A 16,597-nucleotide genomic window follows, 5' to 3' on the forward strand; every position below is an offset into this window, starting at 1 on the left:
GCTTCTAAGCACCTTGTCATGATACTGAAAAATATTGCCATGTCCTTAATTTTGTGCTCGATGAGCAAAGCTTGAAGCTTCCGTATTGAATAGGAATTGTGCCACAACCTTTTTTATTTGGGTTTGTGACAAAGCAAAGCTTAAGGAAAGAGCTCTCTAACCAAATATAGTCCGTCCTTAATTTTGTGTTCACACAAAGTGATATGAAACTAAAATTTAATGCAAGACATGGTCATAGGGCGCATTAAATATAGCAATACGAAGATAATGCAAGACATGGTCACAGGGCGCATTAAACATAGCAATACAAAGATAAATTAGGAAGGAAGGAATACCCACGGTGAAATATAAAGTGAACAATTAAAATTTGATGCAAGTTATTTGACTTGACTCTGGTGTTAATGAATCATGTCTCTTTTTTTTTTTTGACAGTCAAAAAACTTCATTCATTCAAAGGCAAAAAATAATACAATCGATTAAGAGTTGGGACATTCCCCACACCCATAAATTGAGATTAGACCTAACAATCAAGATAGTAGGATACATCATAACGATACATCTATAAAGTTCAGAAAACAAAAGGGCAACAATACTCCAAAAACAATACCCTAACAACCAGACTAATTCCTTCCACCTATGGTCCAAGATCACCAAACTTTTGAGAACTATAGTCTTTGATGTCATCCAACTCCGGAAAAAAGATTGTGCTGTTGTTCGCGCATATTGACTATAATTGGTCTCTGTGATAACCAATACAACCATACGTTGAAAAGTCCTATGTGAGGCTGAGAGGATGTTGAGTTTGCTGATTGTCGCCATGAATTCCTTACTCATAACAAAATACCGATAAGACGAATCCTTCACTAGCATTTCAACAAACACATGGCATGCAAACTTGAAATAAACCAACAATAACAAAAAGCAAACAAAACAGTAAATAAAATAAGAGAGAATCAAATACATGGAGCCAAACCACACTCTCAAACGGGAAGATAGCAGAGAAACCCAAATAAAACTTTTCCATGGTGGCTTTCGAGGGGGCCATCTCAGGATCAGATCACTGGTTAATTTGTGACTTTCCCATCTTGTTGTTCACTGGTTAATGAATCATGTCTCTTGTTACGAAGTTATGAAATTAATTTCTGGGTATGAAACGAATCATTTTCGAAATAAATTGACTTCTATTTTCCGTGCTTTCATTTTCAAGGGAATAGGTGGGAATAAAATATTTTTTTAAAGTTGGGAATAAAATTTAAGTAATCATTTTTTAAGTATACAAGATTAATCTGCAATTTAGCACATTTTCGAAAACCTTTTATCCAATTTTCATATTTAGAAGTTCTCTTGGTTTGCAATAGTTCAAATGAAAATTTGAAAATCTTTTCCCAAGAATACATGTTTGCAATCCAACCCTTAAACCTCAAACCCTTATACACCGGTTTATTGTTCAGTCTGCTTCTCATTACCTTGATAATTTGTCATTAATAAACCATGTGACCTCAGACTTGCTTCCTCTTTTGTGCGCTATCTTTGTGATCCACCATTTGTGCACAATCAATTCGTAAAAGAACCGCGAACCAATTCGTGTTTCTCTATCCACCCCAAGTTATGTTACTATGCTTCATATTATATATTATATCATGAAAATAAAATTCCTTGGATACATACAAAACCTTCGTCTCAAGTTGTTTGTTGTATTGATAATTTTGACACAAATATATCGAATTGCATAAATAATCAATCAACCAATTCATATATAAAAAATTAATCAATCATCGCAAATCATAAAAAATACTTAAACAATGGACTAATTACCTTAGTGGTTGTTACAAGAGAGGTGCCGCTGCTGGTGAAGTTTGTTGAGAGTTTATTTAGGGTTACATAGAACAACTCTTATATAACTTCTTTTCTATATACATGGGCTTTGCTAACATGATCAAGAGGTTATCTGAACCTGTCTCATTTATGATCCTTAATATTCAGTGGCGGAGCCAGACAAAAAAATTTGGGGTGACCGCCATCAATATAAACTAAAATATATAAATCATATTGCATATAACACATTTAAGTTGTAATAAACCAAAAATCAATCATTTAAAATTTAAACTACATAATATATAAAGTCGATCATTAAATACTTAAAGAGACACTTTACGCTTTCCGAGTGACTTGAAATCATCAATAATTGACTCGAAACTAATACATGCACTAATTTCCCTTTCAATATAAACTGACATGCTATCGGCTAGAAACTCAGGTTCCATCTTGTTTCTCAATTTAACAATATCTAATGAACAAGAATGATTAAAATTGGCAAAGGAGACAAAGTTAAGTGTACTAGACAAGAAAAATGGGTATATTAAAGTATCATTTACTATTCTGCCAAATTAATTATGCAAATTCTAGGGTATAAAAAAATTTATTTTTTTAAGATGGGGTGGCCAAGGCTCCCCCTTGCCACCCCCTGGTTCCGCCAGTGTTAATATTTATATTATGCTACAACCTGCTGATTACTTATTTTAGCTTATAATCCAGGAAGAGTATGAGATGGAGGCTACATGAATAAAGTTAGAAATCAAATAGGAGTTGCGTTGATGGAGAGTAGAAATGTTTGAGTTTGTGATGATTTATGTTTTTTTTTTTTAAAAAAAAAGATGATTATTGTTTTTAATTTTCCAAACTACTTTCATATTATTTATTTTATTATTTGAGCCTCCTTAAATTATTTCTTCTATTCAAATATTTAACAAGTCCTTTATATGATGATACGAATTTGTATTCATGTTAAACAAAATAAGCGTCATTGAGTAAATATAGTATTTGTAAAAATATATCTTTTATATTTTAAACATTTTTTCCCTTCAAAAAATATTTTAAACATTTTTTTATCTAGTATGTTAATTCATAATAAATTCAAAGTTTTGTCCTTGTGAACTTATCTCAGTTGATAAAGATAACACATAAATATATGCAAGGTCCGGGGTTCGAACCCCGGACACCACCAAAAAAGTAATAAATTCAAAGTTTTGTACAATATTTTGCCAAACAACTTTTAACTTAAAAATAACTTTAAAACTAAAAAACAATAAAGAAACCAAACAGCTTTAGCTTCTTCTTAAAGAGCTTTATTTTAACTTTATTTTAAAGTAGCTTTTAGATCGAAAAAAAGCCTGGCCAAACGGTACCTAAATAAGCTCTCCAAAATAGTTTATGAATGATCCTTAATTAATTAACTCATAGAATAACTTACTCATGAATAAGCACTTGACTAAATTGTTTACCCTTTATTCTAAAAAGTCTAAGTTCATATATATAACAACGGTTAATAGAAATAGTACATGACATGAGAACTGAAGGTAGCCCACACGCAAGATTTGAAGGTAGCACATGTGACCTATTCAATTAAACAGTGATGTTATGAATAGATATATTCCATGAATATAGCATGGTTACAGTCTATATATGCAATTAAAGTATCCATGGAGTATTTTGTCTTAATTACATTTTTTTACCAACAATTACATTATTATATTGTTTATTTTTTTGACAATTTATTATTACATTGTTTATATTACGTGTTAAATGAATTGGGTCCTCATTTTAAGATTTTCTATTTATATTCCAAATCCAAAGCTGTCTAACTTATTTATAGTATAAAATTGAAAAAGTTGTGTAATTATTATTAGTAATTTAAAGACCAATTTAACTCAGTGATGTTTTAATAATAGCAATGATATATCTCTAGAAAAATAACATCAAGAATTCTTCAAGAATAGAGAGTAGCCAATCACAATGCACTATTTGCCACAATTCAAGGAGGTGTGGCTGAAAAGTCTTGAAAAATTCTTGAAGCTATTTTTCTTGAGAAGTAGCATTTTCCTTTAATAATTGGTCGGTTGGTGCAAAACAGACAAAACAATCACACTTATTTCTTTAGTTGTGTACTAGTAATTTTTATTAGTAATTGAAAGACTAAATTAATTCAATGATGTTTTTATAATTGGTCACCTTGGTTGGTGCAACACAGACAAAACAATCACATTTATTTGTTTATTACTCCCTCCGTCCCATATTACTTGACCTGGTTGACTCTGTCACGTATGCCAATGCACAATTTTAAACTTAAATTTCTTTAATAATCTAGTAGAAAAAATTACAAAAATTTGATATTTTGAAAATATTAATCGAGACGAATCTAACAACATCTTATATGCTATATTTTGTTTTTATATATTAGTTAAAAAATAGAGTCAAAACATGGTACATGAATAGTGCAAATATTCTAAATAGGTCAAGTAATATGGGACGGAGGGAGTATTTGTGTAATTTTAATACATTGGTGAGATACATTTGGTTTTGCTATTGCTCCTCATCCATTCAAACCAGATGAAGTGCCACCAATATGCAGGTAATGAACTCAATATTAATTTGGATTCTCACTCTCAAAATCATAATCAAATTTAATTGTATATCTAGGCCTTTATTTATGGATTATATATGAATTCTCCTCTCATGGAATCATGATCAAAAGTGCATTTCAGTAACAAAGCATGTACATTTGAATTATTATAGTCATTGATGGATTGATTGATTGCATACTTGCAGAGATATTGTGGTTGAATATTCACAAAAAATAAAGAATTTGGGTTTCACAATCTTTGAGTTGTTGTCAGAGTCACTAGGATTTAACCCTTCTTACCTTAAAGAGTTTGGTTGTGCCGAAGGACTATTTACTTTGGGTCACTTATATCCACCATGCCCTGAACCTGAATTAACTATGGGCTCGACCAAGCATACTGATAGTACTTTCATGACATTACTTCTACAAGACCAACTTGGCGGTCTTCAAGTTCGTCATGAAGATAAATGGGTCAACGTTCCTCCGGTACATGGATCTCTTGTTGTAAACATAGGAGATCTTCTACAGGTAAATATTCTAAGTCCAAATATAAGGCAGTCCAATTGCTTGTTTAGGTAAAAATTTTAGTATTAAAGAAACTTCTATGATTAGTTAGCCTAGTCTTGAAGAATGAAGTTTATCATTGCTTGAGCAAATACCACATTTATTTTTGTAAAACCCTTAATTTTGAAAGGCATCACATAAATTTTTACTTTAAGCTTAAAAATATGTTATGGCAGCCATATGATTCAAAACAATATTCTGTAAAAGGTTCTATTATTTTGATTGAACTCTTAATAATTATATAAAAACTGAGTAAGGCTTGTAGAAAGTATTCCCTTACTATGCCATAAGATTTACAACTATGCTCAAATATTATATTTTCCATGCTATGACTTTAAGACTTAAGTGATTCAAATAATCTCATTCAAACACTCTCTTCTTACTTAAGAACCACTTGTATATTGGTCATCTATTTGCTTGTATTTATTTGCAGAGAAAATAATGACTGATCCTTAGAATGTGATTATAGTGAACTGCAATTGTTGGCTAGAAACCATTTCTAAAAGCAAAATCATTGATTTCTTCATCATTGAAAGTTTGTCGTAATAGTTTTATCATTTTTTTATACTCTTGCAGCTTATCACAAATGACAAATTTGTAAGTGTTTTTCATCGAGTCTTAGCACAACACATAGGCCCGAGAATTTCCGTAGCGAGCTTCTTTCTGAATTCCCGTGACCCAATTGAAGGTACATCAAAGGTTTATGGTCCTATTAAGGAGCTGCTTTCAGAAGAAAACCCACCAATCTACAAAGACATTACCATAAAAGATTTCTTGGCGCATTTTTATGCAGAAGGCCTTAATGGAAAATCTTCCTTGGAGCCCTTCAAGTTGTGAATTCAACAAGTGAATGCACTTTTGATATAAAGCCATGTTTTTAGCTATAAGTGTACTCTATATGTATCATGTTTCTAAGACTGAAATAAATGAATTATCCATGTTTGTTGACATTTTCTGAAATATTTGGAATGAACTACAAAATTATAACCAAGAACTTCTAAACTAGAGGAAGTATGTGACTAAATTTTTACATATATGATGAGGTCAGATAAATTAATGAGTATCACTAATTTTGACATAGTAATTAATTTGTGTAGCAACTTCATGGTGAGAAAATATGGGATTAGAGTATGTTGGTCATATTCTATGGTTCTAGTACTGCGGTGACTGTCTAGAAGATTTTCTTACAGTCTTCTTTAACTCTTGGCTAGCTTACAACCTATAAGATATGCTTCATTAAGGTAGTTAAGTCTGATACCTTCCTCGGACATAGAAACCTCAAGTCTGAGGATGCAATTCAAAGGTCTTAATATAAAAGTGTCCATCCAAATAAGCCTTAACAAAATTAATTTTTTTATTGTGTTTTGTTGTAAAGCAGTGTAAACTACATCATGCGATCCTAAATATAAGTAAAAGTTGGGTCAACAAAGGTCAGTGTATTTGGTCTAAATTTTGGACCTAAGAGCATCCATATCCATACCAACCACATTGACGGTATAAATGGACCCCACACAATATATAAATATTACTTCACATTTTTAATTATTTAAATCATTCAACTACATTTTCTAAATATTCATACTAATCATCTAAAACTCTAAATTGGGTCCCACCTAATCACACAATACACCTCCAATTTATAGTCTAAAGTCACATTCTAATTTTATACTCCCTCCGTCCCGTATTAGATGACCTAGTTGACTCTGACACACGTACCAATACACATGTTTTATCTTTGATATCTTCAATTCTCTACTAAAAAAAATTATGAAAATTTAGTATTTTACAAATATTCATCGAGACGAATCCAACAACATTTTACATGATATTATTTATCTTTGTGAATTAATAGAAAAATATGGTCAAAGTATGTTAAGTCAAAAATGTATATTGTTAAATAGGATCTATTGAGGGACGGAGGGAGTATTATTTTTTACATCACAAAAGTAATGGTGGTAATGCAGTACCACGGTAATTGTTGGAGAATGTCAAATTCTGACTATGTGTCATAAAATTTCAGCAAAGACACTCTAAAATGTTACCGATATTTATGCTCTAATACAACAATTTTTGTTGATAAAACTTTCTCTTATATTTAAGATCGGAGAGAGTAATAAAGTATGATTACTTGAATGTTAGCATCCTTGACAAACCGAAAGTAAGCATACTTGGACTGAGAATTGCCGAAACAAAGAAATGTAAATGTCAGCTTACGGTTGATGGTTTCAATGTCATTGTCTTGCTTAAGTCCATAGAAAGACTTTAACATGTTGATAAACTAATTTTAACATGAGGACTAAATTAAACTTACAAAATAACTTATTGAAAGCGTTTTATTCAATTGTTTACCCAAACACGCCTTTATTCTAAAAGGACTAATTCATATACATAACTACGTTCACTAGAAATAGTAACATGAAAACTGGAGATAGCCCACATGCAAGATTCTAAGGTAAAACAAACATCAATGATCTTTACAATCAGTCATGTATAACACATATACTAAAGTAGGATGCAACAGAAAATTTGAACAAAGTCGGATCCTTAAGTTGGTTAGACGAATGCTGGTCCTGCAGGGCTAGCGAGAAAAGCAGCAATAGCCATGGTTGTTTCTCTGACAGTATATAGGTAGATTCTTTCAAAATGTGTTTGAAGATACATTAAGCATGCTTGAACATCTTCATACTGAGCCAATGGAAGTACACAGCAACCACAATTATAGGCAGAGTCAATGGCACTAAGAAGCAATAGTACCTATGAAATGAACACAAGTTAGGAAAATAAGGAGGGTTCCTTCCTTTTATCGAAGAGGTACAAATAATAGCAATGTTAATGTCGATGATGATAACATTTACAGAATAAATAATAATAATAAAGTATAGTTCCTGAATATGTGTGTTAATCAAACTATTATTCTATTTCATAATTATACGTATAAAGAAAGCATAGTAATACGAACCTAATCATCCTTATTTAAATTTTGGATAATGCATCATCATGAGCTTAACTCAGTTGGTAGGGACATTGCATAATATATGTAGGGCCAGGGGATCGAACCCTGACACCCCACATCTCTTTAAAATATGTGAGTTTTAGCCACTAGGTTATTTGACAAAAAAAAAATAATTTGGAGAATGCTAACGAGTGCCCTAAGAGCATTGGTTAAACATCTAAAATAAGTAAGTTTTTATGAAAAAATTGTGTAATCATCAAAAGTAACATCTTATATTTCCAAAACAAAACTTATATTAGTAAATTCCTTAACCGTTGCCTTGAGGGCACTGGTTAACAAAACCCTTAAATCTTTTACATACTCATTTTGTCAAAAGCATATATAAATAGGAAAAAGTTAACTTGTGCTCTTAATGCACAAGTTAATGAATTAAATATAGTATTTTTTTGTTGGAATGTGTTCATTGAATTTAATTTTTGAATTTGTAATAAATAGATTGCACAAAACTTGAGGGAATATTTCTACTTTTAAGTTTCTTAACATGTTTGCATGACCCATATAAATATGATAACCTCCATATTTTATTTTATTAAAAACTATTTTACATTGTTAAAGTTAGAATCTTTGTATGTGACGAAATCTTTGCCTCATAAGTAGTGTTAAGGCAAAATCCCTAATTAATTTTAAAGATAAAAAACCTTGATGATTAAGGAATTAATGGACTTTGATTAATTTCTTGGTATTTAAATTGTGCACTTGAGTGTTTTACTAAGACAGGAACAAGGTTTAAATTATACCAAGATTCAAGAAATCAAAGGAGATTTGGTTTTGTGAACTAATTCTGAGATCAGAAAGTTAGTTCAGAGTGTTGCTCAGTGAGTTGATCAGAATGTTCAAGCAGAGTTCAGAAGGTTGGTCTTACACAAGCCAAGAAGCTCAAAAACATTATCAAGAACATGCAAGTCATACGTGACATGAACAAATGTCCAGGAAAATCCATTTGCATGGATCACTCAAGCAATAAAGGCATTTACAAGGATAATGTCAAAAAGGATACTTAATGTTCATTTAAGACTATGAACATTGAAGTACTAGGAATATTCCAATGAGAATATCATCCTAGATGTTGCAATCACTGCACTTCAGTTATGTTTTCACTAAATGAAAATAAATGGAACATTCTGATGATCAGAATGTTCAGCTCTGCACGTGCTTTATATTGTGAACAGTACAGTAGGTGAAAAGTTAAAGAGCAAAGCAAAATGAAGATCTTGTCCTGATCAATCAAAAAAGGACACATATGAGATATGGTACAGAACAGTATCTTGAATATCTCCCAAAAGCATGGGCCTGAAGATTTCAGATCCACTAGTCTCTCTCTTGCACACAATCCAATGCAGATCTGGAACTAACTTTATCCATCAACTTTATGATGTTTGTGCATAAGTCACAACTCATGAGTAATGCCCAGAAATTCATAAGGTACGCATTAGATAAACCCAGAAACTCATCATTCATTCATAAATGATGAACCTAGATGAATGTCATGATGAACATCAACATTATGATGAAGAATAAAACAACATTCTGATGTTCATCCTGAAGAACACAACAACATTCTGATGGTCAGAATGTTCACCCAGATTTTCAATTAAAAGTCAGTGGGGCCCAGGACATGTGGCATAACATTATTGGTCACCCTCCAATAGCTATATGAGCCCAGAAACTCTATAAATAGAGATCAAAGGCTCAACATTACTTGAACCTTTGCAAAGCATACAAGAAAAACAACCTTAGATTGTTTTGAAGCTTTAGCATTCGAATTGATCATCACTGGACATCTTAATTGTCTCTTGTAGTGTAAATCAATTCTCTATTATCTTGTTAAAGATAATTTCTCCTTCCATTCTTCTCTTGTCTGATTTCAACAATTCAAACTCCATACAAATTGTAATCAAAATCTCATCTAGCTTTAGGGGTACTAAAGTGTTAGTTTAAGCAAAGATTGTAAAAGTCTAAGTGGGTAACTTAGCAAGAAGGTGCAAGCCTGCTGAGGCTTAGAGAATAAAGAGTTGTAAGTGTTCAGGTGCACAAAGATTGTAAGGTGCAGGATTTGAGATGTTATCTCAAACATCATAGTGAAAACTCTCACAAGATTGTAAGGAGTGGACTAACCCACATTTGTGAAATAAGTATTTTGAGACTTTGGAGCTAGGTTTCTCTTATCACGTGTGTCTGAGAAATAAGTATTTTGGAGCTAGGTTTCTCTTGGACCCAGGTTGCTCTTATCACGTGTGTCTGAGAAATAAGTATTTTAAGACTTTGGAGCTAAAAGAATATGGAGTCGTTTGGCTCGAAAACAACAAGGCTTGGAATGTCCAAGGTATGGCTACCATTCATTTAAAGATGTTTGATAATTGTGAATTCCTTTTAAGGGATACGAGGCATGTTCCTGAACTTAAGCGAAATTTAATTTCAATAAGCCTGTTTGATAGACTAGGTTATTCCAATAGAATTAAGCATGGCATGTTAAACATTTTGCATGGTTCATCAGTTACTGAAATTATCGTTCTCGATGAACATATGTTCTACACAATGTACGGGGTAATGTGTACGACAAATATATCAAAATAACAAGCAACCAGAAATATATAAAAGCAATAAAGAGGAACACAAGAGATTGATAACCCAGTTCGGTGCAACATCGCCTACATCTGAGGGGGGCATTCACCTAAGAAAGAAAATACACTCTTAATAGTATTAGTTCCTAGTCTTATGTGAACAAACCTTGTTCCCTGCCTTTTCACCTAATATTACATGTGTATTTCTATCTAGGACTCCCCCTAAATATGAGAAACCTCTCTCACTTTCTCTCAATCACTCACCATAGTGATTGACTCAATCATGGTTACAATAAAGTAGGATAACAACTTCAATACACAAACCAACTCTTGCTAGATGCATTGGAGTGGTATACAAAGAAAAATTACAACTTAACTAAAACAAACCATCTCTAAGACTTTGATAATCAATGGTGGCACATAGAAAGATATACAAAACACAAAAACTCAAACAACACAAAACCCTAAAACTCTAATATTCAAGGACGACTTTGATACTTGTTATTAGGGTTGAGTCTTCCTTACATAGCCATTGTTCTACATAGACTTTTTCTTCAATGGGCTAAAATACTTCAGTTGTCCAAGACATATTTCCATATCAAATCTTTCTTGAAACAACTTCCAATCTCGAGGCATAAGAAATACTTAAACCGACAGCACAAGAACCATTTAGAAACACACACTACTTGAAGCATAAGTAATTAACCAAAGCTTCTTGAACATACACGAAACACCATACCAAAATATGTGAGATACGACACCCCACCTTGAGTCAAGATTTCATACTACATGCTAGAACATCTTGTACCACATCTTGTCTGGACCTTTTGTTTTAACAAAATAAAGTCAATCAACATTCAAAAACACAACAATTATTGTTAAAGGTTCTAAGATGTATGGTTTATAAATTTTAGATGGTTCCACTATAACTGGTCATGCATCATTCGCTAGTGAAGCATCTTATAATAAATCTGAATTGTGGCATTTAAGGTTAAGGCATAATAGTGAAAGAGGTTTAGTAGAACTATCTAAACAAGGTTTGCAATGAAATAAAAATTTGATAAACTAGAATTTTGCGATCATTGTATACAAGGCAAAAAACATAGAGTGAAGTTTGGAAGTGGCATGCATTATTCTACTAGGCTTGTTGAGTACGTACATTCGGATCTTTAGGGCCCTTTTAAGACATTTACTCATGGGAGAAGTTCATGTTTTCTTTCTATCATTGATGATTACTCTAGGAGGGTATGTGTCTTTGTTCTGAAAAACAATGGTTAAGGAATTTTAGTGTTTTAAATTTTAATTAAATAAGGGATTAAAACTTAAAAAATAAATCATTAATTTTTAATTAAAAGTTTATATTTTAAATATCAGATAAATCATACACAATTGATCTTCCCTAATTCTCATGTATTAAATATGATTCTTAGTTGTCGCATAAAAAAAGACTATTGATGTCATGTAAATCAATCATCAAGAACACCACCAACCAACATCATATGCATTCCACAATCAATAGTTTTTCTCTCTTATGAATCCATTCTCTACAAACTCACATATTAAATATGACTTTTGGATTCATGCATGTCATGTGATAATGAATATTATATATAATACAATACAGAATGATCGTAAATTCTAAATCTTACATTTAAGTATTATGTACATATTATCTATCAAATAACAATTTTTTAAATAATTTCATAAACTTTTGTCGCGTTCTATTTTTATTATTAATATTATTATTATTACTGATTCCTAGCGAAAGGACAGGCACTCACGTGTTCGTCTTTCCGCTCTTTTTATTGCGTTAACGTGTGTAGATTATCAACGATATTTATAGAAATTTGCATGTAAATTACAAACTATATTTTATATAAATTTATGTGTGTGTGTGTGTGTGTGTGTGTGTGTGTGTGTGTGTGTGTGTGTGTGTGTGTGTGTGTGAAAATTATAAGTATAGATATAGATATTTGTGATTTTCAAATGTAACAAACTCAACAACAATATTTATCTTTTTTAATGACAACAATAATATAACAAATATAATAAAAATTCTTATCTTTTTTAATAACACCAACAATATAACATTATTATAAGAAAATTAGTTTAACAATATAATTGGAATAACAAAAAAGTCAGCCTAAAATCCTTCCAAAAGGGGTTATTTTCTTTATATATAGTATAGATTACTAGCTTTCAGATGAACGTCCGTCTATCTACTCTTTTTATTATACTAAAACGTATAAATTAAAAACATTTTTTATGAAATTTTGATTTTGATAAAAATTATGAGTATAGATATTTGTGACTTTTGAATCGTAAGAAATTATGCTTATTTTTTTTTAAACACCAACAATATAGTAAACATAAAATAAATTTTTAACTTTTAAAAATGACATAATACAATAATTTTATGGACAAATTTATTTAAGGGTTTCTTGGCAGGTGCTTCAACTGCACCGGCGGGCTCGCCAATAAGGTCTTCGGAGAAGATTTCCTTCCCTGTTACATGTTGTCGATCAATGCTGATCTTCGGTGGCAAATCGTCGTCGTCGGAATTTAAAGAGGAATCCCGGTTCCATTCTTTTGATTGAGAAGATGTGAAATAAGAACTAGGGTTAATCGTAGACATCTTTTACTTTTTTTATTCGATTGAATTTTTTGTACTTTTATGGTAAATAATTAGATTAAGGGTTTATATAGTAATAGGGTAATTGGATGTATGTTTCTTTGTAATAGGCTAGTAGCAAAGCTTACACGGATCGATGACATGTATTAACATGATTCATTAAACATTAAAGGCATATTTAATCGACGGCTGTGATTCACTTATACGCATATCGATGCGGATCGGTGACGTGGCAGATATTCTTTTATTTTTTTGTTCTTCTTGCACTTTCTTGTTATGGAGAGACGAGTGCAGTCATGGGCATCCCCCCCCACCCCCCCAAACCACCACCACACACGTGACTTCTCTTTCAAAACAAATTTGGAATTTGACGTGAATGATGAATATATTGTTTTTAAAGGAATAATGAATATTGTTTTTTTGTACAAGAATGAATATTGTTGTTAACTACTAATGTTATAGACTAATTATTATTTTATAAAAGCATGGTTAAGTTACTTTAGAAGAAATTATCCACTGATTAATATTTCTCTGATCTTTAATATAAGAAAAATAAATAGATAAATTCATTGAATAACTATGTATCTAATCAATATTATAAATCACATATATCAGATAGCTATTCAATTGATAGGAAAAATAAATCTTTACTCATATTTAAGACCATAGAAAGTGTTGTGTTAGTTGTTCATTTTTGTGTCAAAAATTCATTTTGTAATAACAACGAAATTAGATGTATCACCATTCGGGTATCTTTTCTTCGTGTCAGGGACATTTCTGATGTAGTATTTTTATACGATCAAAAGTAAGTATTGTATGTATCGTCTCCTCAGGGACTAGTGCGATATCACGGACCGTTGGACACTAAATATCATTTTAAGTTTAAGATTGATTGTTTGTTTGTTTGAAACTAAGTTGCAAAGTTTTAAAGTTGAGAGTAATAAGGCGGAAAAACGTTGGAATTAGAGTTCCTTGATTAAGCATCAAACATAACCTAATAATCATATATATGGATTCTAGCGTTTTACCGATATTATCACGTATCGCTCAACTAGATTATTCGTGTCCAAATAATCTTCTGAGATCGATTGTATTGTTCAATCGTTGATTTCCCAAATTATTAAACAATCCAATAATCGATCGTATCGTTTAATCGACAATTTCTCAATCTATTAAACGATCCAAAAGCTTTAAGTTCCGATACTTTGTGTGATTATCAAAATATTGATCCTATGTCTAGAATCATTGTTTTGATAGATGAATATTCTAAACCTAGATTTAAAAGTACTTTTCAATAGCAATTAAATCAAAGATGAGAAATGAATTGCAAGAATAACTTCAATATCATGTAAATTGCTAGAATGATATATTACAAGGTCAAAGGATTACATTCTAAGCTTAAACAAGTACCTCTAATCCCAACTAAGGAGATTTAGTTCATCATTGTCATGAGAACTTTACAAAACTGGAAGGAAAGTTGAGAATCCATGCCAAGAACTTGATTTCTCCAAGAATCTTGATGAATCCACACTCAATCGCTATTGCTATATGAAAACATTACAATTTCATATAAGATAATGTAATAAGATAATGTCTGAAATGAGGGAAATGAGATGTTATACATATGCAGAAAAGTAACTTCTTCCCAGGCGAGATTTGGTTCGCCATGGCGAAATGAGCTTTCTCTGGCAGTGGGTTTCTGCCACGTCACTCTGATCAGATGAAACCGCCTTTTTTCGCCTGGCAGGACTTTGGCTCGCCATGGCGACCTGTTGTTGCCCTGTTTTTCCATCTTTCTGGAACTGCTCGCCATCTGGCTCGCCTTTGGTTCGCCATGGCGAGATAGTTCGCCATGGCCATCTTTGTGGCGAGGGAGCTTGGTGCTCTCTGGAGTTGGCTCACCATGGCGAGCTGGCCTTTGCTCATTTTTGTTGTTTTTAGTCCTTGCTTCATGTCTTGACACTCAATTCCTGCACAAACGGGTAAAGTAAGATGACTAAAGCGTAATAGGTCAAAAATCACTTTTCTCTCGGCTTTTCCCTAAATAACCTGTGAAACAAGTAACAAACGTGCCGTAAATAAACATTTGAAATACTACTTCCTGACACTTATCAATTTCCCCTATCTCATATTCTGATGGAGATTCGGTCTAGCCCGTAGAACACGTAGTCAGTATAGGATTCCAACTCGATCTTAGGCCGTAAAACATTCAAGTCCCCTATCTCTTTCTTAGTCGTAGTATGCCTTATCATTCAAGTGAAAATGATGAAAGTGGATTTGCAATAGAGGAATAAACTTAGATTATAGATTATAACAAACTTATGAAATAAATGAAAGAAATTTGGGACAAGTAATTTATGAAGACATCAAATTACCAAGGTGTAACCTTTAGATAGTGCAAGTATTACACGACTCAATAACTTTAATCATACACTTACCCCGGATACATGAAATCCGATTTGTTTTAGATTACTGAATTGGCTGAGAAGGCCAAAAATTGAGTGATCTGGCGAATAAGTTGGACCCTTCTCTATAGCGATTTTAGCATAAGCATAACATGGGAACGATATTAAAATGCCTTGCGGTATACAATAACCTGCAAAAGTGAATTTTTGCAGATGCAAAGAACTTACAAAATTGATAGCAGAGTTGTCCTTTCCATACAACAAGCAACTGCCATTTTTCATGTCTATGCTTTGAAGTAGAGGCGCATGTACATAAACCGTTCTAGAATCAAGAAACCAAGAGCAGTTTATAGCCTCAAACTTTGTTAGGTGTGGGAACATAAGGTCAATATGGTCGGGGGATATGGTTGAGTCGGTCTTAAATTTGATTTAACCCAAGTTGAGATGTTTTAGGTTTCCAAAATGAATATCAGGTTTTGAGGGAACTTTAATGCGGGAAATTGACGACTCAGTGTGTAATTCCAATTTTTCCAACAATAAGGTAATTTTGAAAAGAGAATTGGATGCAAATGTAGAGAAGGGAAGTTTAAAATGTGAATGGATTCGCAGATTTTTGAGTGTTCCGTCTAATAACGTTATACCGAACCATGCATCAAGAAGGGATAGGTCGTATTGACCTGAGAGGGAAAGGGAAATTGTTTCCGTCCGAGTAAGAAGCAGTGCTCTGGTAACAAAGTTTACAAAGTTGGGAGAAGGGGAAGAATGATCATGATGATGATCATGTAAGGAGAGTTGGTAAGGAAAATCCAATTGTGTTTCCATTGTTTAGATAAGACACAAGTGCGAACGGCGTCTTTGGTTGGGAGAAAAGAGATGATGTGAGTTATAAGTGATTCAGTTAACTTGTAGAACAAGTCTTATTCTTCTTCTTCTTCTTCTTCACATGTTGGTTTATTCTTACGACGCTTTCCGCTTTGTGTGCTGCAAGCGGTGATAGTTAAACCAGACTCCATGTTTCCTTCC

General features: G+C 32.4%; 2 pseudogenes across 2 annotated transcripts; one reads left to right on the top strand and one right to left on the bottom strand.

Annotated features, from left to right (window-relative positions):
• Window positions 1-2,350: 2,350 nt before the first annotated feature.
• Window positions 2,351-5,911, top strand: LOC146896324 (1-aminocyclopropane-1-carboxylate oxidase homolog 12-like; annotated as a pseudogene). The gene is made up of 4 exons (XR_015021625.1): window positions 2,351-2,354; window positions 4,291-4,408; window positions 4,606-4,927; window positions 5,540-5,911. The product of XR_015021625.1 is annotated as a 1-aminocyclopropane-1-carboxylate oxidase homolog 12-like (transcript).
• An 8,588-nt stretch (window positions 5,912-14,499) lies between these two features.
• LOC146896325 (F-box/FBD/LRR-repeat protein At3g14710-like) lies at window positions 14,500-16,597 on the bottom strand (annotated as a pseudogene). The gene has a single exon (XR_015022552.1). The product of XR_015022552.1 is annotated as an F-box/FBD/LRR-repeat protein At3g14710-like (transcript).

This window comes from Medicago sativa, chromosome 8 (assembly GCF_051527215.1).
Source record: "Medicago sativa cultivar Bolivia chromosome 8, Bolivia_mono, whole genome shotgun sequence".
NCBI classification, from domain to species: domain Eukaryota; kingdom Viridiplantae; phylum Streptophyta; class Magnoliopsida; order Fabales; family Fabaceae; genus Medicago; species Medicago sativa.